Below are 25,153 nucleotides of genomic sequence, written 5' to 3' on the forward strand. Positions count from 1 at the left end.
GGTCAGTTCTACCTATCCACAACACAACCCAAATCTTACCTGATAAACATGGACACAAAAAAGGCAGCTACAGTCAAAATAGAAAATCTAACCAAAATATATATATATATAAACAGGTAAAAATGATATTTAGGTACCCTCTTCTGGACCATTTGGGCAAAAACCTTCCCAAAGGAATCTCTAGGTCTGGTTATTCGAACACGAGGTCTTAACGGAGGAGATGGATAAGCTCCTGAGGCTATGTACCCTGGTTGCCACAGGCAACATTGCTAGGGCCCTCATGATCTTCCTATGATTAATGAGTGCTATTCCCTCTGACCCATCCCATGAATCTGGAGATGTATCAAGCACCTCACCAACTTTGACCCAGGTCTTTGGGGCTTTAAAAAGTAAAACAAAACAGAAAAAAACAAAATAGTACTAGAGGTTAGGCCAAGGTCCATCTGTTCCCAGGAGAACAGAAGGGTTTATGCGAGGGTTACAGTCCAAAAGGGAGTGGGGAAGAATCACAGCTTCTGATATGGGGGCTGAGACCACTATCTCTGGGACCACTGTCCTCACTGCTGAGCCCCAGAAAGACAAAGCCCTCTCTGAGCCTGTTTATCTACTCAGCAGCCCCGTTTCACCTGTGTGGAAGGCCTCAGGCACCTGGTGAATCACCTTGGGTAATAAATGGCTCAACACCATAGTTCAGCAGTTGGGGGCCTACAGTGTTTCCTGGATGTTGTGATTCCTATGTGCTGTGGCCCAAGCTGAAGGTACTTAGTAACTGACATTTCAAAGGCACTTTTAAGCATTCCTTTCACTGGGATGATGAGGATAGCTTGTTTTCACATGGAGCGGGTTACATCTTTAGTGTTCTTCCACAAGGATGCCTAAACTTCTGGGCTCTCTGCCATCAGGAGGTAGGTCATGGCTTGGAACAAGTCCCAGTCTTGGAGGAAGAATGCTTCATTATATAGATGACATCTTCCTAGTGGGCTTAGAGCTGGACACTATCTTATGCTGAACTCTTGAATTTTCCAGTCTAATGACCTCAGATGGTAAAGAGTCTGCCTGCAATGTAGGAGACTTGGGTTCAATTCCTGGGTTGGGAAAATCCCCTGAAGGGAGAGGCTACCCACTCCAATATCCTTGCCTGGAGATTTCCATGGACAGAATTTAGAGTCCACGGGGTCACAAAGAGTTGGACACAATTGAGTGACTAATGACATCATCTAATCCTAATTAGTCAGACAGACCTAGACAGCATATTAAAAAGCTGACATTACTTTGCTGACAAAGGTCTGTGTAGTCAAAGCTATGGTCTTTCCAGCAGGCATGTATGGATGTAAGAGTTGGACCATAAAGAAAGCTGAGCACCAAAGAATTGATGCTATTGAACTATGGAGAAGACCCTTGAGAGTCCTCTGGATGGCAAGGAGATCCAACCAGTCAATCCTAAAGGAAATCAGTTCTGAATATTCACTGGAAGGACTGATGCTGAAGCTGAACCTCCAATACTTTGGCTACCTGATGTGAAGAAGTGACTCATTAGAAAAGACTCTGATTTTGAAAAAGACTGAAGGCAGGAGAGCAGAGGATGACAGAGGATGAGATGCTAGTAGGACACTGACTCAATGGATATGGGTTTGAGCAAGCTCCAGGAGTTGGTGATGAACAGGGAAGCCTGGAGTGCTGCAGTCCATGGGGTTGCAGAGTCAGACATGACTGAGTGACTGAACTGAACTGAAGGAAATTAACTAAATTACTATATAATAGCAAACTGCTTAAAACTGACTTTAAGCAGAATTTAATACAAAACACCAAATCTTGATTTTTCCAGTTTTTCTAAGAGTGTCCTTTAAAAAGAAAAAGAAAAAACACAATGATACTTTTCTAGGTATAGAAAATGAGTCAAAAATTGTTCTTTTGAAATGTATGGGCATTGTACACTTTGCAAATAGACCTTCTGTTCCCAACTTTTGGATTTAAAACAGGAAGTAAAAATTTCTTTGCTCTTGAAATCCTCTCATTCATCTTCTTGGTTTTGTTCTTGACTGCATTAGCAACACATCCCAATTTATTATCTTCAAATTATGTTTTTAAAATCATGTTTGTCAGAGTTTGTCATTGTTAGGGTTTTCTACAGTAATTTACATCACATGTGCTTCCTTCATCTTACTTATACAGTGTCAGATGGTGACTGGCAGGGAAGTCTGGTATGTGCATGGGGTCAGAGAGACTAGAGGACACAACTGAGCAACTGAACTGAACCCTAGTTATTTCCTCAAAGTCCCATATCTAAGTATCATCATATTGGGAGTTAGGAGTTCAATGTATCAATTTATGGGGACACATTCAGTCCATAACACTTTATCTCCCTATCTTCTATTCATCTTCCCCTGATGCCTTTCTTCACCCTACTGAACTTGCTTTTCACTGAATACACTTCTGCCTCATGGACTTTAATACTTCTTGTTTCGTCTGCTTGGAAATACATTTCAAATATCTTCCCATTTTCCACATCCTGTAGTTCCTTCAATAAATAATTGAAGGAACTCAGTAAATAATTCCCTAAATCTGCTCTTGAATATTATAACACTCTTATTCTCCTAAATTCATTTATTTTCTTTCATAGCACTAACACCAGTAACCCTGCATGGCATGGCTCATAGCTTCATTGAGCTGTGCAAAACCCTTCACCATGACAAAGCTGTGAACCATGAAGAGGCACCTAGTAACAGTCTATGTAACATATAATTTTAGGATTCTCAGCCTCTCATGAAAATGGAAACTTTATTAGAGCAGAGATTTTTTTTTTCAGCTTACTGTTACATTCCCAACTACTATAGTCATGTATGACACAATTAAAAATGCATACTTTTAAACTGAATCAAATTAAAATGAAGTAACTTAAGTCACCTGAGGAAATACACAAATTATTAAAATTATGACTGAATGTCAGCAACATAATTTGTTGTTTAGTATCTGTTCTTCTTTATTAGATGGTGAGCTCTATGAAGCAATGAATTATTCAGTACTGAAGTTTTAGCAGTATGGACACTGCTTTGTTCATTACTGGAGCTCACTCAGTACTATTGAGTACATGGCTATATTTCCATCAATTTATCTTATATAATGATAGCTTGTTAGCAATAGCACTCCTGTTGGATTTTCTGCTTTGAACTATAAAACTCTCACCTAAATTAATACGCACTATTCTGTATTGTCTATGTGTTATGTCTGTGTTACAAAGTGCAAATGCAAGAAACTCAGCTTAGTGTAGGAAGAACTCTTCCTTTTGAACTTAAAAGATACATTTTAGAGGAATTTTCAATTATTTTACACATAATGTTTTATTGTTTTTTAACTCAATGACCTTAATAAACCTAGCCTGTCAAAATAATGCCACCAGCAGTATTATGTATTATATTCATTGAAATGATTCACTTGTGGACAAATTGGTTGCTGTATAATGTTTTCCATGAAGGCTGGCACAGCTGGTTTTTAATTTGTAAGACAAAACCATTCCCTTTGGAGTAAATGTTTTCACTTGGATATTTCGATTTGCCATGTTTGCAAACAGTATTTTGCTTACTTTGTTGTGCAAAGGGAAGAGTAATAAGCGAGTAAATCTGAACACATACAAGTATAAATTAAGTAACTTCTTTCCTCTTTAGCTTGCTTCTAATTCTAGATTAACAGATAATGTTCAAAAATAAGTTAATTGGCTTAATATACTTAAATTATGAGCTTGGTTATCCAAATAAACATGTTTGCTTAGAACTTTACATTTTCACCTACTTAATACAAGCTTGGAGAAGGAAATGACAGCCCACTCCAGTATTCTTGTCAGGAATATCTCATGGACAGAAGAACTTGGTGGGCTGCAGTCCACGGGGTCACAAAGAGTCAGACATGACTGAACACACACATACAAGATAGCTTAGTGAGATGACAGCAAAAAGCACTGCTGCCATTTTGTTAATGAAGAGGAGAAAATCCAACATCATGAATTGACTTGTCCCTTAATTCCAGGGTCAAGAATAATGCCCTGATTCATTTAGTTCTGGTATTTTTTCTATTCCGTATATAGTCGACACATATTATCAGTAGGTTGTGAATTTGGCTTTGGTTTCACTGACATGAGAACATGTTTACACTTGGCTCTCAGAATTCGTTAAAATTTCTACCACTTTAAAGCAAATAAAAGTGACCAAGGAGTTAAATGAAGATACTTATATCCAAATATTAAGAAGCTATGATTCTAATATCATTATCATTCCTGGTGAAATTTACCTAGACTGAAAAGGTAGAACAGTTGAGACAAAGGCCGAGTTTGCTACTTTGAAGAGTGTTTCAATCATAGTGCACAGGCCCTGCTTCTTCAAAGTGTAACTAATGTGTAGCATGTTTAGTGTCACAACCGTATTTTAAGGTTTAGCTTTATATTCTTTCATGCCTCATTTATTATGCATAAATCTATTTCAGCAATTATGATAAAATAATGCTATCTTTGCATTTGTTGTTTCAAGTTGGGGGTTAACATCTATGATTAACAGAAATCTAGCTTTTAACATGCCTTACAGGCAATCCTGTTGCAATCAAAGCCATGAGCACTACAGATTTAGGGTGTAGGGTCAATCTTTGGAAGAAAGGGCTCCCGTAACACAGCAGCTCAAAGATAACAGATATTTGATTTTCCTTTAAACAGGAGTCTAGGTGCAGGAGGGCAGTTCCTATTAGTTCATGGTGCCACTGTTACAGGAGACTCTGCTCATAGACCCAGCTGCTGTCATTCTAAGACTGTTGAAGGATGGCTCTCAAACATGGAACATGCATGCATATTTCAGCTTGGGGAAATAAGAAAGACAGGATTTGGAACTACTGGTGCAGGTGATGCTTACAGCTCCAAAGATAAACCCCTGGACCATGGTGGACTTACCACCTGAATTTATTTATTAATTACATGAAGTCCCAAACAGTCCTGTGCACTAGGTAGATTTACTCTAAGAGGATCTTCAAGGACCTAGAACCCTTCTTTGCATGTTCATTATTTTCAACACGTGAATTCCAGGCTAGTCCTTCTTGTCTTCCTCCAGCTTGTTGAGGGGTAAATGATCATGAAGGAGCAATTTGGGAATTACTAATGGAATGCAGAAGTGGCATGGATCATTTCCATCACATCCAGTCTCGAGAATGTATGGCCATGTGCAGGAGGAGAGGAAATGTGCTCACTGAGCAACTACAAAATTTATGCCAACTGAAGTGTAATTTCATTTTTTTAAGTGGTAATCAATAAAATTCTTCTCTCTTATTTATTATTGACTTAGTCCTACTTTGATTCAACAAGTTGTTATTAATTTAGCAAAAGGCTTCTGATTTAAGTACTCTAGAATTTCAAAGAAAGCATTTACTAAAACATTGCACAGGTTTAGGTAAGTGCTTTGCTTTTATTGGGAATATGGCAGATGTCAGTCTAAATAGATTTCTATATAAATGATTAGCAGCTGTCTCTCTGTATAATGTCTAAAAAGCATCACAGCACTTACTGAATAATTTGTCCTTCATTAGTATGAAGGATGCTCTCCTTCATATGAACAGTATACTCTCAAAGGAAACTGTCTCTAGGAAAAAAGAAAAACAACCTAATGTTTAACTAGAACTAAGCAATTGATTGTCAGGAACACTGCTAAATATTTTCACATATAATTAAATGGTGTCATTGGTAGTAAGGCTGTTTCTCTAAGGAAGGGCTGGATAAAGGAGAAATTAAAGAGGAGGCTGAGCACCAAAGAATTGATGTTTCCCAAATTGTGGTGCTGGAAAAGAATCTTGAGAGTCCCTCAGACAGCAAGGAGATCAAACCAGTCCATCCTAAAGGAAATCAACCGCAAATATTCATTGGAAGAACTATGCTAAAGATGAAGCTCGAATACTTTAGCCACCTGATGCCAAGAGCCAACTTATTGTAAAAAACCCTGATGCTGGGAAAGACTGAGGGCAGGAGAAGAATGGGTGACAGAGGACGAAATGGTTAGATGGCATCACTGACTCCATGGATGAGAATTTGAGCAAACTTGGGGAAACAGTGAAAGACAGGGGAACCTAGCATGCTGCAGTCCATGGGGTTGCAAAGAGTTGGACACAACTTACCAACTTAACAACAACAATGAAGGGCAAAATGTAAAACTAGCAAGAAGCAGAGGATAATTCATGGAGGATGTGAGTCCAGGAAGACAGGTCATTGAGTTAAGGAGAATCCTTGGCAAAAACTACAGAGCTGAGGGGTATTACAGTGAAATAACAGGAAATTCAAATAGATCCTGATCCACACTCAATGATTCTACTCTGTTTTTCTGCCTTGCTCTTTTAAGTTTGTTTCCCTATTTTCAGCAAAGGGTTGTAAACACATGTTTTAAAGATATTAGACAGGAGCGTCATAGCTGGCCGGTCCCTAGGTTTTTCATTTAAACTGGAGAGCATCATTTGTAACAAATACCAATCAGGTTAATCTACAGCTCACAATACTCACCCTTCTTTGAGAGAGGTCCCAACCATAGAAGTGGGTCTGAAGTAATGATGTACAAGGTCCTTGCACCTGAACCTTGACCTCTGGCCATCTCCTGGGGGTGGACAACTGATCAACGCTGGACCAAGTTTGGAAACTTGAACAGAGACACAGAAGTTGGTTGAAGCTCTTATCTTAATGACCTTGTGATATCCTCCTGCTGCTGAGGACTCCAGGGACCAGAGCGAGAAAGGGGGTGAGGTTCCTGGATGCTTCCAGCTCTGGACCTGACCAGTGGGCAGTGGTGAGGGAGGCTTCGGCCTTCACGGGGCTCCAGAGTTCTGTGAGACACAGTCCTTAGCCTGTTCTGGGTCCTCAGCTTGTCTTTGGCCCACAGCTCACCCGATGGCCCTGAGGCAAAAGGGCCTGGAGGGCCACGGAATAAGACCCAGGTCCACGTCTTGCTTCACTCTGCCGAGAGGACCACTGCTAGGCTGATCATTAGAGGAGCAGGAAGACCTTTAACCACCAGGCTAACGGTCTCCTGACCTATAAGTAAGTAAATAAGTGAAGTCGCTCAGTAGTGTCCGACTCTTTGTGACCCCAAGGACTGTAGCCAACCAGGCTCCTCCCTTCCTCCATGGGATTTTCCAGGCAAGAGTACTGGCGTGGGTTGCCGTTTTCTTCTCCAGGGGATCTTCCGGACCCAGGGATAGAACTCGGGTCTCCGACATTCCAGGCAGATGCTTTAACCTCCTAGCCACTAGGGAACCTTGAGCCCCCGACCTTTAACCCCCATGCTAATGGTCTCGCGATAACAGCCCCTTGCCTGGGCCATTACGCTTTCACTTCACAGACGCATTCAGTCCACGCACTCTGCTCGGTCACGAGACAGTCGTCCTCACGTGCTATCGGCACAGGCTTCACAGCCTTTCACTCTTCATCTCGTTCCAGCCAGCTTGTGCTTCTCACATCCACTAAAACCAATTCTTACACTGTCACAAAGGAACTCTGTGTTGACCGCTCCACAGGTATGTAGTTTTAATCTCCTCACTTTACTCAGTATTTTAGAGATGTTTAATTCAGTGGTTGATTCTCCTTTTGTCAAATGAGCTACTGCTGTTTAAATTCCTTGATGGTTTCCTCATTCATCTGTTTCTTCTTCTAGATAATTTTTTTTTCCTATCCTTTCTTCATAATTCTTAACTATGGTGCTTCGAATAACCTCCCTTTTCCTCACTGAATTTCAAATGAATAAAAGAAGGCAGTTAAGCAAATGGGAGTAAAATATTGCGTTTTTAATGAGGAAGTCAACGTTTAAGACTGTGACTTATGTATGTGGGCTGATGGTGTTTCCAGTAATAGATCCTAAACATGGACTGAGTCACTCAGACAGTAACAGGTTAGAGCCTTTCTACCTGCCTGGCTCTTTTGGAAGCTGGCTCCCAAGGAAAAGAGGGGAGGAAAGAACAGAGCTAAGCTTGTGTTGTGCTGTGCTTAGTGGCACAGTCCTGTCTGACTCTTTGTGACGCCTTGGAATGTAGCCTGCTAGACTCCTCTGTCCGTGGGGATTTTCCAGGCAAGAATACTGGAATGGGTTGCCACGCCCTCCTCCAGGGGATCTTCCCAGTCCAGGGATCAAATTGAGGTCTCCTGCATTCATTGCAGGAGGATTTGTTACCATCTGGGCCACCAGGGAAGCTCATGAATACTTGAGTGAGTAGCCTGTGGATTCTCCAGGGAATCTTCCTAACTCAGGAATCAAACTGGGATCTCCTGCATTGCAGGAAGATTCTTTATGAGCTGAGCCAGGAAGCCCAGAGCTAAGCTTAAGCAGGATCATTATCCTAAACTGAATATATGCCACGGTAGGAGGAAAAAAGAGAACCCAGCAGTGCTGTTTCCTCTTTATGGAAGGAAACATTGAAGATGTGTGTGAACAGGTACAGACAATCCACAGAAGAGCTGGAACTCTGTAGGTTGTATAAAGAAATATTAGCCTTAAATACTGTGTGACATGTATGTGATAACTCCATAAATAGGTGAGAGAAGACACCTGAGCTGAAAGGCCTTCTTAGGCTACTCAACAGAAAATAGTGTTCTTATCCAGTTGTGTTGTCATTTAGTCTCTAAGTCATATCTGGCTTTTAGTCACTAAGTCATATCTTCTTGTAGCCCTCTGTCCATGGGATTCCCCAGGAAAGAATACTAGAGGGGTTGGCATTTCCTTCACCAAGTGGTTTTCCAGACCGGGATGGAACCCACATCTCCTGCATCAGCAGGCAGATTCTTTACCACTGAGCCACTTGGGAAGCCCCTTACACACTTACTCCATGCTTGCTTTCCTCTTAGGAGAAGGCAGTGGCACCCCACTCCAGTACTCTTGCCTGGAGAATCCCATGGATGGAGGAACCTGGTAGGCTGTGGTCCATGGGGTTGCTAAGAGTCAGACACGACTGAGCGACTTCACTTTCACTTTTCACTTTCATGCCTTGGAGAAGGAAATGGCAACGCACTTCAGTATTTTGCCTGGAGAATCCCAGGGACGGGGGAGCCTGGTGGGCTGCCGTTTATGGGGTCACACAGAGTCAGATACGACTGAAGAGACTTTGCAGCAGCAAGGTAAAATGCTAGCTCTTACTTGGTTTTGCATTCCTTTAGCTTAGCCCACTCTGGAGAAGGCAATGGCAACCCACTGCCGTACTCTTGCCTGGAAAATACCATGGATGGAGGAGCCTGGTAGGCTGAAGTCCGTGGGGTCACTATGAGTCAGACACGACTGAGTGACTTCACTTTCACTTTTCACTTTCATGCATTGGAGAAGGAAATGGCAGCTCACTCCAGTGTTCTTGCCTGGAGAATTCCAGGGACGGGGGAGCCTGGTGGGCTGCCATCTATGGGGTCGCACAGAGTCGGACATGACTGAAGTGATTTAGCAGCAGCAACAGCTTAGCCCACTACCCAGAAGGTGCTAAATAAAAATTTGTCAAAATGGACTGTATAAAAACCAAATCCAGTCACATCATAACTCTATTCAAAGTATTTGGTCTGTCCCTATTGCCTCCAGAAAAATGTCCAAGTTACTCTTCACGGAGTAAAAACTCTCTGTGATTTGTCCAGTCTCGCTCGGACACGACTGAGTGACTGAACTGAAGTGAACTGATGTATACATATATGCAACACCAAAATTTACTTGCAGTTTTCCTCTTGAGTCCAAAAAGAAGTGAAAAGGGGGATATTTTTCTTTTTCCATGGAAATTAGATTAGTAATACTGTCAGATTTTAAGACAAATTCTGAAAAACTTCAGAATGAACTCTCTGAAGAAAATATACAAAGGCCACCATATGTTCTCTTGTTTTTACCTTTCATGATTCATGAGTCCAGAGGCAGTTGTTACAGACATAAACTCCATATAAAACCAGAAAATATATTTATTTTCAATAAGAAAAATGATTAATGCCTCACATTAGCAGCTTTTAGGAAGTTGAGAAAATGTTTTGTTCCACACATGGATGTATTAAGCATAATCTTTTTGAGGTCAAGATAAAAAATTATCTTGGGAATATTATTTTTGTTCAGAAACTGAAGAAAGAATAGCTACAAAAGTCAATACTCATTCAGTTCAGCTGCTCAGTAGTGTCTGACTCTTTGCAACCTCGTGGACTGCAAGCATGCCAGGCCTCCCTGTTTATCACTAACTCCCAGCGTTTACTCAAACTCATGTCCATTGAGTCAGTAATGTCATCCAAACATCTCATCCTCTGTCATCCCCTTCTCCTGCCTTCACTCTTTCCCAGCATCAGGGTCTTTTCAAATGAGTGAGTTCTTTTCATCAGGTGCCCAAAGTATTGGAGTTTCAGTGTCAGCATCAGTCCTTCCAGTGAATATTCAGGACTGATTTCCTTTAGGACTGGTTGGATCTCCTTGCAGTCCAAGGGACTCTCAAGAGTCTTCTTCAACACCGTAGTTCAAAGGGATCAATTCTTCAGTGCTCAGCTTACATTATGGTCCAACTCTCACATCCATACATGACCACTGGAAAAACCATAGCCTTGACTATATGAACCTTTGTTGGCAGAGTAATGTCTTTGCTCTTTAATATGATGTCTAGGTTGGTGATAGCTTTTCTTCCAAGGAACAAATGTCTTTTAATTTCATGGCTGCAATCACCATCTGCAGTAATTTTGGAGCCCCCCAAAAATAAAGTCTGTCACTGTTTCCTTTGTTTCCCAATCTGTTTGCCATAAAATGATGGGGCTGGATACCATGATCTTAGTTTTTTGAATGTTGAGTTTTAAGTCAACATTTTCACTCTCCTCTTTCACTTTCAAGAGGCTCTTTAGTTCTTCTTTGCTTTCTGTCATAAGGGTGGTGTCATCTGCATATCTGAGGTTATTGATATTTCTCCTGGCAATCTTGATTCCAGCTTGTGCTTCATTCAGTCCAACGTTTCTCATGATGTACTCTTCATATAAGTTAACTATCAGGGTGACAATATACAGCCTTGACGTATTCCTTTCCCAATTTGGAACCAGTCTGTTGTTCTATGTCCAGTTTAGGAAGTGACATACATTCTCTAAAAAAAAAAAAAAAAAGTTTACATATTTTTGTGCAAAGTGGTTTTCTGTACACTCTTTAAAATGTTTGCAGATCACAGAAAACTTCTCTGTGGATATCTATTGATATTTGCCATATTAAATATTAGACTTACAGAATAAATATTTACTCCAAAAATGATAGAATGAATATATTTGGTTAAAAGTGCCAAAAAGTAACCTATTATGGGTTAGCATATTTTTTATAAAAAGACCTGTACTTTCCACATCAGTAAGATATGCAAAAAATTGATTTTCAGAAATGTGAAACAATGCCACTTTATTTATCAAGTTCTTCATTCAGTCTATTGAAATATATTATTTTCCTTGAAGAAAATGAAGATAAGCTCACTCTATTCCATAGTCCAGTTGAAAGAAAAGAATGTTTTAACCATCTTTTCAGATGATGATGGATATGTTTCTCAGATATGACACAAAAACTAAATAATTTTGTAAAGTTTGCTAACAAAGTGGAAGCTGTAACTATGTCAGTGGATTCTTTATCTTCTCTTATGTTAAAACCCACTGGTGAACCATTCACTTTAAATTAGTCTCTCACATATGCATGATTTTGTACCTTCATGTATTGACCATTAAGAAGGTGGTGGTTATGTCTGATATAGTTTCATCAGTTTTTTTCAATAAAACTAGAATGCTGATACAAGTTCTCCAAAGTGCTAATTTTTGCTTCAGAATTGAATCATGTTATTGGCAACATGATATAAGTGCCTAGCATTAACCATTTAATTGTAATGTAACTTACAGTTAAGCTTTTGATTGCCAAGGCATCCATTTTCATGGCATTTATCTTGAATAATCATATAGCCAACTGCATGACACAGCTACTGGCAGAAAACTTAGATAAGGAACTGGGCTGTCCCACCCAACAAAGTCCCTTTAAAAAATGCCCTGGACCTAGAGATAACCATGATGAGTGAAGTAAATCAGACAAAGGAAGACAAATGCCATATGATATCACTTATATGTGGAATCTAAAAAATATGGTACAAATGAACTTATTAACAAAACAGAAATAGAGTCACAGATGCAAAAAAACAACTTACAGTTACCAAGGGAGAAGCAAGGAGAGGAGGGAAAGGATACATTGGGAGACTGGGACTGACATATACACACTACTATATATAAAATACGTAGCTTATAAGAACCTACTGTATAGCACAGGGAACTCTTCTCGTTATTCTGTAATGACCTAAATGACGAAGAATCTAAAAAAGGGTGGATAATATATGTATATATAAATCTGAATTGTAAGTCACCTATACTGTATTCCAATTAAAAAAAAAAAAAAAAGCCCTGGATAATCTAGATAACCAACAGCTTTTCCTGTTGCTTACCCTTATTCCCAACCTTAAGCTTTAAAGTCACCAATAAAGAGTAAGCCCACAAAGTCCTAGGCCCCCCACCCTCAGAACCCAAAACAAAACCCAAGTCCAAACTCTGTCTCTGAGATTTAATTCAGTGTCGGGGTACAGAGACTGGATTTGGCTTTGTAACTAATGTTAAAGCCCTAGCGTATTTCAAAATCAAGCAAGAGGCTAGTGTAACAAGTTGTGAGCTTGTTGAACTTGTAAACTTGTTGAGTTGTGAACTTGTGAACAATGAGAAAGAGGAGATGGAATTAGAGAAGTTACAAGGTGATCAGATTATATAAGGCTTTGTAGACCATCATACAGATGTTTTCTCCATTTCTTGTTGTTTAGTTACTAAGATGTCCAAGTCTTTTTTGACCTTACCTTTTGTTGAATACAGACATATTACAGGATTTGGAGGAGAGGCGTTATATAGCTTAATTTAGACTTCAAAGGAATCAGTCTAGTTGTAGAATTTAAGAATAAAAGAGCATGTGCAGACACACATCAATGAATTAGGAGACTGTTATGGTAATCCAGATGAGATACCATGGTGGCTTGGGCTGTCATGATAGCAGATGCTCAGTTGTATTCAACTCTTTGTGACCCCAAGGACTATAGCCTTCCAATCTCCTCTGCCCATGGAGTTTTCCTGGAAAGAATACTGAAGTGGGCTGCCATTTCCTAGTCCAGGGGATCTTCCTGAACTAGGGATTGAACCTGCATCTCTTGTATCTCCTGTGGGTTCTTTACCACGATGCCACCTGGGAAGCCCTGGTAGCAGATGGCTTGGTAGGATAAAGTGATTAAATGCTAGATATGTTCAGAAGACAGAGTTCTTAGGAATTTCTAACTGGTTGAATGGATGCTGTGAGAAAAAAGACATGTCTAGAAAGACTCTAGAGTTCTTGACCTGAACTTATGACATAACAATATTACCATTAACGATAATGGTTGCCGCTTTGTGTAAGTTTGAACAAGATCAGTTTAGTTTTTAAACAGGACATTTGAGATATCTCTTAGATCCATAACATAAGATATTAAGTATGTAGTTGAATGGGATATATTAGACAGGCTTGAGGGATGAGTTGATGCTAGAGATAAGGAGTTCCTCATTATTAGACTGGGAGTGTGTATAGATTGAGAAGAAGAGAAAATACATACTTAAATACATACATACCTAGACCCTTCCCATATTAGGACGATGGGCAGAAGAGAAAGAAGAAAAGACACCAGAAGAAGCAAACAGTGAAGTAGGGGTTCATTCGAGGTATTCTGAGTTTATTAGGTCAAGTGAAAAATAGTAGGGCTGATTTCCTATATCAGATTTTTTTAACAATAAGATGAGAACTGATGATTGAATTTAACAACATGAAAACCAGTGGTGGCCATGATAAAAAGTTCCCTAGCAGTATTATAAGCAAAATACTGATTATATTAGTCCGAGAGAGAATAGGATCCTTAACATTAAGCTGGAAATCTTAGAATACTTTGAAGCAAAACACAACAGAGCCCTTTAAAACAATCTATTAATATCCTTCAACATCATATTTAGTTTTGTTATAAATAAAGGCTTCTTGTTGTTGTTTTTCAGTGACTAAGTCATGTCCTACTCTTTGTCCTACTCCATGGACTGCAGCACGCCAGGCTCCCCTGTCCTTCTGGGGTTTGCTCAACCTCATGTCCATTGAGTCGGTGATACTATCCAAATCAACTATTGTCTTCTACCACCCTCTTCTTCTTTTGCCTTCAATACTAAACATTACCCACTTTCTGATTTTGTATTCTATTTAAAATTCTAAAAATAAGAAGTTCAAGAGAAAAAAATATAGCATGTTTAAATAGGCATTTAACTCTTATAATATTATGGAAACTATAGTTTATCAAAATATGCAAGTTTATCAAAACCATGTTATCATTGCCAAAAAGGATGCTAGATTTTCAGCAGTTTTAACTTTCCTTTATGTCAGGAGAAAGTCTTGTAAGAAGCAGAGGGGACATATATAATCAATTTCATTCAAATAATTTTTTCTTAACCTATATTATAAATACAGAGAAATCAGCATAGTCCCACTAATTATATTTATGTTTGCATTAATCACATTAAATATACCCCAAAGAAATTATGCAGTTCATACTGAGATAGCACAGTTGACATGTGCTTTCTTCCTTAATATGTAAAAAGTTACCTAAGCTTCACTATTTTTTAGTATTTTTAAAACTTTCAATTTATTTATTAAATCTTTTTTTTTTTTTTAAGCTCTATCTGCTAGGCACTTTTCCAGGAACTGAATGAAAGTCAGCAAAGAAACTGCTAAAATGGGTGCTTGCTGTCTATATTGCTTTGCAGTTTTAAAAAACAAGAAGTCATGGAAGACTGCAATAAAATGGCAAACATTTAGCAAACTTAAATGCTAAATTGAAAACATTTGGCAGGTTCTTCTATGTGCTGTACCCAGGACGCATGATCAATCATGACATTTCCCCCCCAAATTGGCTTAAACTCTTTTTGAGTAAAAATATATATAATATTTTTTGATACGAGGTGTCACACCTATGTAATCATATCTGTTTCTAATGTACTGTGACTGTCCCAGAATTATAAAACTAAACTTTTGCCTTGACTCTATTTTTACAACCAAAGAGAAATGAAATGACATGGAAACCCAGAGAATAGAGCCCTAAGGAATGAAACCTAATAATGAAGATATTTTTCAACCAGGATTGAAAAATATCTGGAAGCCACACATCTCTAAGAGATCAAGGAAAAGGAAGTGCAAGAAATATTTGTAAGAAGTCATTAGGGAGAGATGTATATTTAGGTTTTTCCCCCATTTTTTGATTGGGTTGTATTTTTGATGTTTATCTCCATGAGCTGTTTTATATATTTTGGAGGTTAATCCTTTGTTGCTTTGTTTGCAAATATTTTCTCCCATTCTGAGGGTTGTCTTTCCATCTTAATTACCTAATTCTGAGGCAGGGTAAGAGACAGATGTACAGAATAGGCATATGGATACACAGAGGTTGGGAGGGGAGGCTGGGGCAAATTGGGAAATTGGGATATATATACATATACGTATATACATACACTACCGTGTGTAAAATAGATAGCTAATGGGAACGTGTTATAAAGCACAGGAAGCTCAGCTTGGTGCTCTGTGATTATGTAGAGGGATGGGATGGGCTAGGGGTGGGAGGGAGTCTTAAGAGGGCACAGATATATGTATGCATATGGTTGATTGACTTCATTGTACAGCATAAACTAACACAACACTGTAAAGCACTTATATTCCAATAAAAAAAAAAAAAGAAGTCAGAAGGGGAGTCTGTGAATCAAGCCTAAGCCCTGGAAAAAAATAAACTGAGTGCATATTGCTCTCTTCTAGCTTAGACATGGAACTAATAGAATAAATACAGAAAAGGTAGAAAAAATAAGAATAAACAAATATAATTGATAGAACATAAATTAAGACAATAGGTATGAATCTAAGAATCAGTCAGTATAGTAAATCTGAATATGTTAAATTTCTGTTGTGAAAGGCAAAAAGGTTTATGGAAATGAATTCAAACATATGCATTTTTGCAAATGATTCACTAAATTATATTAATAGATATACAGAAAAGTTGAAAATGAAGAGTTAAAAGGTTTCAGGCTAGCAAGCAGACAGCTATATTAATGTTGTCAGAGAAAAAAGAATTTAAGAAAAAAACTTTAATACAACAGAGAAGGACAGTTCAGATTATTGTTATGAACTAAATTCTTGTTTTCTCAAGTTCACGTGTAGAAGCCCCTATCCCCAGTGTGATGGTATTTGGAGATGAGACTACTAGGAGGTATTTAGAGTTTATGAGGTCAAGAGAGTGGGATCCATCTAGATTTTAGGATTAGTTCCCTTCTAAGAAGAGACCCCAAAGAGTATAGTCTTTGTCTTTCCACTCACACACAAAGGAGGGATCATGTTACCACATTATGAGATGGTAACTGCCTCCAAGCCAAGAGAAGAGTCAGAATCAACCCTACCTTGATGGCACTTGGATTTTGGACTTGAAGCCTCTAGATGTGTGAGAGATAAATTTATATTGTTTAATCTGTCCCTGCATGCATGCATGCTAAGTCACTTCAGTCATGTCTGACTTTTTGCGACCTTATGGACCATAGCCTGGTAACGTACCAGTCTCCTCTGTCCGTGGGATTCTCCAGGCAAGAATACTGGAGTGAGTTGCCATGCCCTCCTCCAGGGGACATTCTTGACCCAGGAACTGAACAAATGTCTCTTATGTCTTCTGCATTTGCAAGCAGGTTCTTTACCACTAGTACCACCTGAAAAGCCCCTTAATCTGCCCAGTCCTTGGTATTTTATTGTGGTAGGTCAAGCAAACTTAAAATCCATAATATTCATGGATCTTTATACATGTAACTAGATATGTATTACAGCAAAAAAGTCACTATAAAATTGAAGACACTGAACTTCTTTAAGAAAAGACAGAAAAAACAATAACAAAAGAATAAGAAATTTGATTGACAAAACTGTAAATCTTGATCTAATGAATGTATATGGAACCATATACTCACAAGTTCAGTATTTACACTCTTTTGAAGCATGTATAGAAACACTAGTAGATAGTTTCTGTGTACATAGTCTTAAAAGAATTGTCAAGTAATTTTAAAAGCAAAAGCCTAATTTTACTTAATATGTTTTAAAAATGCAAAATGCTAGCCAAAATTATGCTTCACCATTAAAATACACTAATCTAAATAGTTATTGAATAAGAAGAAAATTTAAATTATCATTTTTAAGAACAGAAATATGTGATATGAGTAGTATAACAGGAAAATATATAAATAAAAAATGTGTAAAATTCATATTTGGCTAATGCTAAAACAAGATTTATTCTATGAAAGCCTATTTTATATAATAAACTCAAGGCAAGGGAAATCCTAAAAAAACAAATATAATAATTTTAAATAGAATAAAAAACTTTCATATTCAGTAAAACTCAATATTAGTCTTTTAGGAAACAAAAGAAATACTGGCAAATTTGATCACTTATAAGTACACATAACCTTAGAAATCAAAAACAGTTGAGACAGAGTAACTAGATAAAATTGTGGGAGCATATTATATATGTTTATGTCAATTTAAAAATTTAAATAGCATAAATGCTTTTCTAGAGAAAAAAATTCCATACAGCAATTCTTTTTTAAAAATATAAATTTATTTATTTTAATTGGAGGCTAATTACTTTACAATATTGTATTGGTTTTGCCATACATCAAGTATTTGATGAAGCAGACAGTTTTTTTTTCTTGAATAATATACAGCTCTTTAATGATATTACTGAAAAACAAATAGAGAATGTTGCAGTTCTGTCCATTCTAAGTTACATAGTTAAAAAACGGTCAACAATTAATACAAAAAGAAAGTTATGGAGGGTTTTTGTTTTATTTTATCCCTTCCTGAAGGTATTATCAGCTGTTGTTTAATTGCTAAGTCATATCTGACTCTTTTGCGACCTCATGGACTGTAGCCTGTCAAGCTTCTCTGTCCATGGCATTTCTTAGGCAAGGATACTGGTGTGGGCAACCATTTCCTTCCCCAGGGCATCTTCCCAACCCGGAGATTGAACCCATGTCTCCTGCATTGGCAGGCAGATTCTTTACCACTGAGCCTCCAAGGAAACCCATCATCAACTGAGTCATCTCAAACAAAACCATCCAGGCTCCAACAGGCAGTGGTTCTAAAGTGGTTATGGTCTGGTTCCAGTCAGTTTAGGAGAAGGCATTTTGGGTCTGTGAAAGGGAGTCAGCATCTCTCATTTTTATATACTTCTGAAGTAATTCTGTATGTGTCTGTATGGAATTTGTGACTTAATCTGAATATGATGCTAATAAAAGCCAATTGCACTTCCAGTGTCTTGATCCACATCTACACTAGGCAGTCAGGACCCTGAGTTAGGAACACGACTGGTGAGAACCCCAGTCTAATCCCCAATAAGGTTTGGTTTCTACTGTGTTTGGAGTGATTTTTGAAAGTATGGGAATATTTACATTAATATTTTTATTTAACTTTTGAAGTAAACTGTCCTTGTAAACATATAAATTTAATTTAGTAGTAGTACTTTAGAAAACTCAGCAGTGGCCACAAGACTGGAAAAGGTCAGTTTTCATTCCAATCACAAAGAAAGGCAATGCCAAAGAATGCTCAAACTACCGCACAATTGCACTCATCTCACATGCTAGTAAAGTAATGCCCAAAATTCTCCAAGCCAGGCTTCAGCAATACATTAACTGTGAACTTCCAGATGTTCAGGCTGGTTTTAGAAAGGCAGAGGAACCAGAGATCAAATTGCCAACATCCGCTGGATCATGCAAAAAGCAAGAGAGTTCCAGAAAAACATCTATTTCTGCTTTATTGACTATGCCAAAGCCTTTGACTATGTGGATCACAATAAACTGTGGAAAATTCTGAAAGAGATGGGAATACAGACCACCTGACCTGCCTCTTGAGAAACCTATATGCAGGTCAGGAAGCAACAGTTAGAACTGGACATGGAACAACAGACTGGTTCCAAATAGGAAAAGGAATATGTCAAGGCTGTATATTGTCACCCTGCTTGTTGAACTTATATGCAGAGTACATCATGAGAAATGTTGGGCTGGAAGAAGCACAAGCTGGAATCAGGACTGTAGGGAGAAATATCAATAATCTCAGATATGCAGATGACACCACCATTATGGCAGAAAATGTAGAGAGGAATGAAAAAGCCTCTTGATGAAAGTGAAAGAGAAGAGTGAAAAAGTTGGCTTAAAGCTCAACATTCAGAAAACTAAGATCATGGCATCTGGTCCCATCGCTTCATGGGAAATAGATGGGGAAACAGTGGAAACAGTGTCAGACTTTATTTTTTGGGGCTCCAAAATCACTGCAGGTGGTGATTGCAACCATGAAATTAAAAGACGCTTACTCCTTGGAAGGAAAGTTATGACAAACCTAGATAGCATATTCAGAAGCAGAGACATTACTTTGCCAACAAAGTTCCTTCTAGTCAAGGCTATGGTTTTTCCAGTAGTCATGTATGGATGTGAGAATTGGACTATGAAGAAAGCTGAGTGCTGGAGAATTGATGCTTTTGAGCTGTGGTGTTGGAGAAGACTCTTGAGAGTCCCTTGGACTGCAAGGAGATCCAGCCAGTCCATTTTAAAGGAGATCAGTCCTGGGTGTTTGGAAGGAATGACGCTAAAGCTGAACCTCCAGTACTTTGGCCACCTCATGTGAAGAGTTGACTCATTGGAAAAGACTCTGATGCTGGGAGGGATTGGGGGCAGGAGGAGAAGAGGGTGACAGAGGATGAGATGGACATGAATTTGAGTGAACTCTGGGAGTTGGTGATGGACAGGGAGGCCTGGCGTGTTGTGATTCATGGAGTTGCAAAGAGTCGGACATGACTGAACAACTGAACTGAACTGAATAATAAATCTTATCTATCAGGCTAGTGTTGCTCCATGAGTGAAGAGTTCTATTGAGGGCTGTCTGTCTTGAGGGAGAGGAAGAAGCAGAGCAGTTGTTGTTTAGTTGCTCAGTCGTGTCTGACATTTTGGGCCTCCTTGGCCTGCAGCATGCCAGGCTTCCCTGTCCTTCACTATCTCCCAGACTTTGCTCGATCTCATGTCCACTGAGTCAGTAATGCTATCCAACCTTCTCATCCTCTGTCACTTCCTTCTCCTGCCCCCAGTCTTTCCCAGCATCAGGATCTTAAAGCAGGGAGGATGTCTGATCCTTTGAGGTCATAAGATCATAAGATCGCGGGCTGCACCTCATGTATAAATTGCTAAAATAACAGGAATCTTTTCCTGTGAATGCTGAAAACTGCCCCTAGGAACCCTAAAGTATTTTTTGTATCAGTGCTAGAAGCACCCAGTTATGCACCAGAAACTGCAAAACTGCATAGCCGGAGAAAACTAATTTTGAGGATGCAGTAACTATAATCCTAGGGTTAGTTTCGGAGATAATGGGTGTGAGTCAGGGTTTCTAAACTAAGAAACACTTTTAAAAATGTTTCTTCTGTCTTTCCATGTCAGACCAAAATTGGCCTTCTAAGAAAGCTAGCACACAATGGAGAAAGGCAATCCAGAGATACTTAGATATTTCAAACACATGTGGAATAGTTTCTGGTGACCTGTTTTAGCAAGATATTTAAAATAGGATATTTAAAATAGTCTTTATGTTCTGCCAGATAATTATCCAGTATTTTTATCTAGTAACTTTTACATGATGGTTCTTAGTTTCTTGATGCTGCTATGTAATTTTCAGAAGCAAGACTAGGCCCATTTTCCTATTTCTATTGAGTTAGTGTTCATTTTGGCAGTCACTATAATTATATTGTGCTGAATTCAGGAACACTGGTCAGAAAAATAAAATGCAGATCAGTGGAGCACTATTACAGTCTGCATACTAGTTTCCCTATAAATGATTTCACAAGTGAAACATTCTTTTCTCTCCAAAGACTGTCAAAATACTACAAAAAGAATATTATCAAAAAACATTTTTTTCTAACTCAAGGCAAAACAAATGGAGGAAAACAAAAACATAAAAGGAGCAAAGCACTCTCTGTAATTATACTTGCAAAAATGTTTCATTTTCCCTAAATATCACATGTATTTTTAGCAGTACTTATTTTACATGTTTAATATTATACAGTTACTGGAAAAAACTGTTCTTGAGAGCCAAGTCCATTACATAAAAAAAATAAACCTCTTCTGTTAAACTAGTTTGAATAAAAACAAACTTCTCTAATATATTCATTATTGTAATTGTAATTTTTAAACAGATAAATCTATTTCAAAAAACAAGTTTTTCTGGGATAGAAAAGGTTCATCTCAAAAGTGATAAGAGAGAGATTTATAAAATCAAAAAATCTAGAAATGCAAATAGTTGATCCAGACAACAAAAAGAAAAGAACATTCTCAAATAATGATAAAGCTTCCAGTAAGATTTTAATAGTAGGTGGGACCATTTGAGTATTCTTATTAAAGGAATGGGATTCCCTAGTGGCTCAGATGTAAAGAATCTACCTGCAGTGGAGGAGACCTGGGTTCAATCCCTGGGTTTAGAAGATCCCCTGAAGGAGGAAATGCCAACCCACTCGAGTATCCTTGCCTGGAGAATCCCATGGACAGAGGAGCTTGGTGGGCTACAGTCACGGGGTCGCAAAAGAATAAAAAGACATAGTTATAAAATATGTATTATGTCTGCTTTGCATTAAGCTAATATGAAAAATTTAAGCATAAAAATGCAATGAAATTTATAATAAGGCTATATCCTATGAGTGAGCAGTCTGATCTTTGCCGTTCAGGTGACCATGTGGCCTTTGTGATAACTACCTATAGTGAAAATTTAGGACTACTCTTTCCAGTCCCCCATTTTGCTAATTTCCCTGCTATAGTTTCTTTATATACCTATTTCATCACTCCGGAAGCAGTCCAGGTAATGGTTATCAAATAAACTCTAAGCACTTGATAAGCTTTCAATTAATGTTCATTAAAGAAAGACTGAATAAATCATTCTGTTTCAGCTTATTTTTTTTAGCTTATGAGTAAATACTTTACTCATCAATGGATAAAAGAATACTTAGGAAATTTTACAATACGTAACTAATTTTTGTGTAGTACTTGGCATATATAATCATCTAAGCTGGTATATTTGTTACATTTCAGATTACATCATTTTAGCTGACTTATGTACTGTGTAAAAGGGCAACCCAGAAAAAGAAATATTATATTACATTTGATAAATTCTTAAAAATTTGTTTTGGAATAATTATGAAATCATTGAAAATTCCAGAAATAGTACATCGATTACTCTGTAACATTTACCAAACTTCTGCTAGTGATAACCAGTTATATAATTATAGTACAGCTAAGAACTTTTATATTAGCACTGTTAAAGAGGAAAGTTTTTCTTCTTCTCATGAAGGTTAATTTGACTGGTCTAATAATTAAGTTGACATAAGAAAAACAAATGTGATTTTGTGTATATGGAACCTCACAGAAACTTCAGAGGACTCAAGACAGGTGACTGAGGCTTATGTGCCATCCTGAGCTAAGGAGAAGGTGTAGGGGTCTGGGACTATAAAGGGGAGGAATACAGGTCACAGGGAGATAGGAAAAAACAGTGTCTGGAAAACAAATGTTTGTCATGCCATGTAGAGATAATGGGACAAAAGGAAGTTCTTGAAAAGCAAGAGCAATGGTAGCATTTTTCTTATAATATTTAGTCTTTTGTCCTCAATTCCTACAAAACTCCAGAGCCATAAAGGTGAAATGTATGTCTTATTATTTACAGCAAGCCCCTTTGTACCACAACTGGGTTTAAGTTAATGAGGTGACTTTTGAAAGCATCAAAAGGTGGAGGCTGGTGGTCTGGAGAACCAACATTGTGGTTAGAGTTGGAACATTTAGTCCCACTTGAGAATATCTGGAGGAGGGAGAGGGACTAGAAATTGAAGTAGTCCCTGAAGGCCAGTGATTTACTCAACCGTGCTTAGTTGGGAAGCCTCCATGAACATACAGAATGACTGTGTAAGAGCTTCTGGGCTGGTGAACACATGGGGAGAGTGATGCTCTCAGAGGTTGTGGAAGTTCCTGTCCTTCCTTATACCTTGCCCTACATGTCTGGCACATCCCAAGTTATATCCTTTTATTAGAAAACTGGTAGCCAAGTGATTAAGTGGGTTTCCCGAGTTCTGTCAGCTACTCTAGCAAGTAATAGAACTCAAAGAGGGATTTATGGGAACCTGTGATGTACAGCCAGTCAGGCAGAAGTACAGGTGACACCTTGGGCTTGTGACTGGTATCTCAGATATGTGGAGGAGGGCAGTGTCCTAAGGCTGACCCTCTAACTTGTAGAGTATGATGCAGTATCGATGTAGATCAGGTAAATGGTGTTTGATTATAGGAGACAGAGCTGGTGTCTGGAAGATTGTTTGGCGGTATGAGGAGATCAATATTGCTGGGTGAAATACGAATAACCTTAGATATGCAGATGACACTACACTTACGGCAGAAAGGGAAGAGGAATTAAAGAGCCTCTTGATGAAACTGAAAGAGAAGAGTGAAAAAAACTTAAATAACTAAACATTCAGAAAATGGAGATCATGGCATTATCCAGTCCCCTCACTTACTGGTAAGTAGATGGGGAAACAGTGGAAACAGTGACAGACTTTATTTTCTTGGGCTCCAAAATCATTGCAGATGGTAACTGCAGCCATGAAATTAAAAGATGTTTGCTCCTTGAAAGAAAAACATGGCAAACCTAGACCACATATTAAAAAGCTGAGACATTACTTTGCCAATAAAGGTCCATATAGTCAAAGCTATGGTTTTTCCAGTAGTCATGTATGGATGTGAGAGTTGGACTATAAAGAAGGCTAAGTGCCAAAGAATTGATGCTTTTGAACTGTGGTGTTGGAGAAGACTCTTGAGAGTCACTTGGACTGCAAGAAGATCAAACCAGTCAATCCTAAAGGGAATCAATAGTGAATATTCATTGGAAGGACTGATGCTGAAGCTCCAATACTTTGGCCACCTGATGAGAAGAGCTGAGTCATTAGAAAAGACCATGATGCTGGGAAATATTGAAGGCAGAAGGAGAAGGAGATAACAAAGGACAAGATGATTGAATGGCATCATTGACTCAATGGACATGGGTTTGAGCATGTTCTGGAAGATAGTAACGGACAGGGAAACCTGGCATGCTGCATTCCATGGGGTCACAAAGAGTTGACGTGACTGAACAACAATGAAATGAATTTCTCTCTCTATGGTAAAACTGGGCAAAACCCAAGAGTAGAGTTAAAAGATTATAGGTACCTGAAAAATCAATTACCTCCTAATTTTTTTCAAATCAGAATATAAACAAATAGAAATTATAATTTGTATAATCACAGTGAAATTATTGGTAACACTAAGGCTGACTTCTGAATGCTGTAAGAATCATGGTGACCAAACCTTGCAAGAGAACCTGCTACTGGAATGAAGAAAACGAATAAAAGGCACCAAGCAATAATAGCAGCAAAATCTCGGCTTCATTCATAGTTTGAATTGTTGTTGTGTAGTTTCTCAGTTATATCTGAATCTTTTATGACCCTGTGGACTGTAGCCTGCCAGGCTTATCTGTCCATGGATTTTCCCAGGCAAGAATACTGGAGTGGGTTGCCATTTCTTTCTCCAGGGGATCTTCCCGACCCAGGAATCAAACCCATGTCACCTGCATTGGGAGGTGATTCTTTACTGCTGAGCCACCAAGGAAGCCCCCATAATCTGACTACATAACATTCAAAACTGCAGTGGTATTTATTTAGATGTTCATATTCTGAGTGGCTGAAATTTTCCCTGCATATGTGAAAGACTCTGGATCCAAATTCAGGAGACCTGGTATCAAGTCCAGACTAATAATTACTGACTGCATGATTTCAGATGATTTGCTCAATATTTCTCCCCTATTTTTCATCAGTAAAAGAGAATGAGATGTGACCATCAGACAGAGTCATTTTGAATGTCAAATAAGACCATCTAATAAGATTTCTTAACTCTAAAATCATATGCTAAATTTAGTAATTATTATTTTTGCTCTTCAATCCTATGTATCTTAGCTCATAATTGAATCTATAAACATAATCCATCTTTCAGTGTCAG

This window comes from Ovis aries, chromosome 12 (assembly GCF_016772045.2).
Source record: "Ovis aries strain OAR_USU_Benz2616 breed Rambouillet chromosome 12, ARS-UI_Ramb_v3.0, whole genome shotgun sequence".
NCBI classification, from domain to species: Eukaryota; Metazoa; Chordata; class Mammalia; order Artiodactyla; family Bovidae; genus Ovis; species Ovis aries.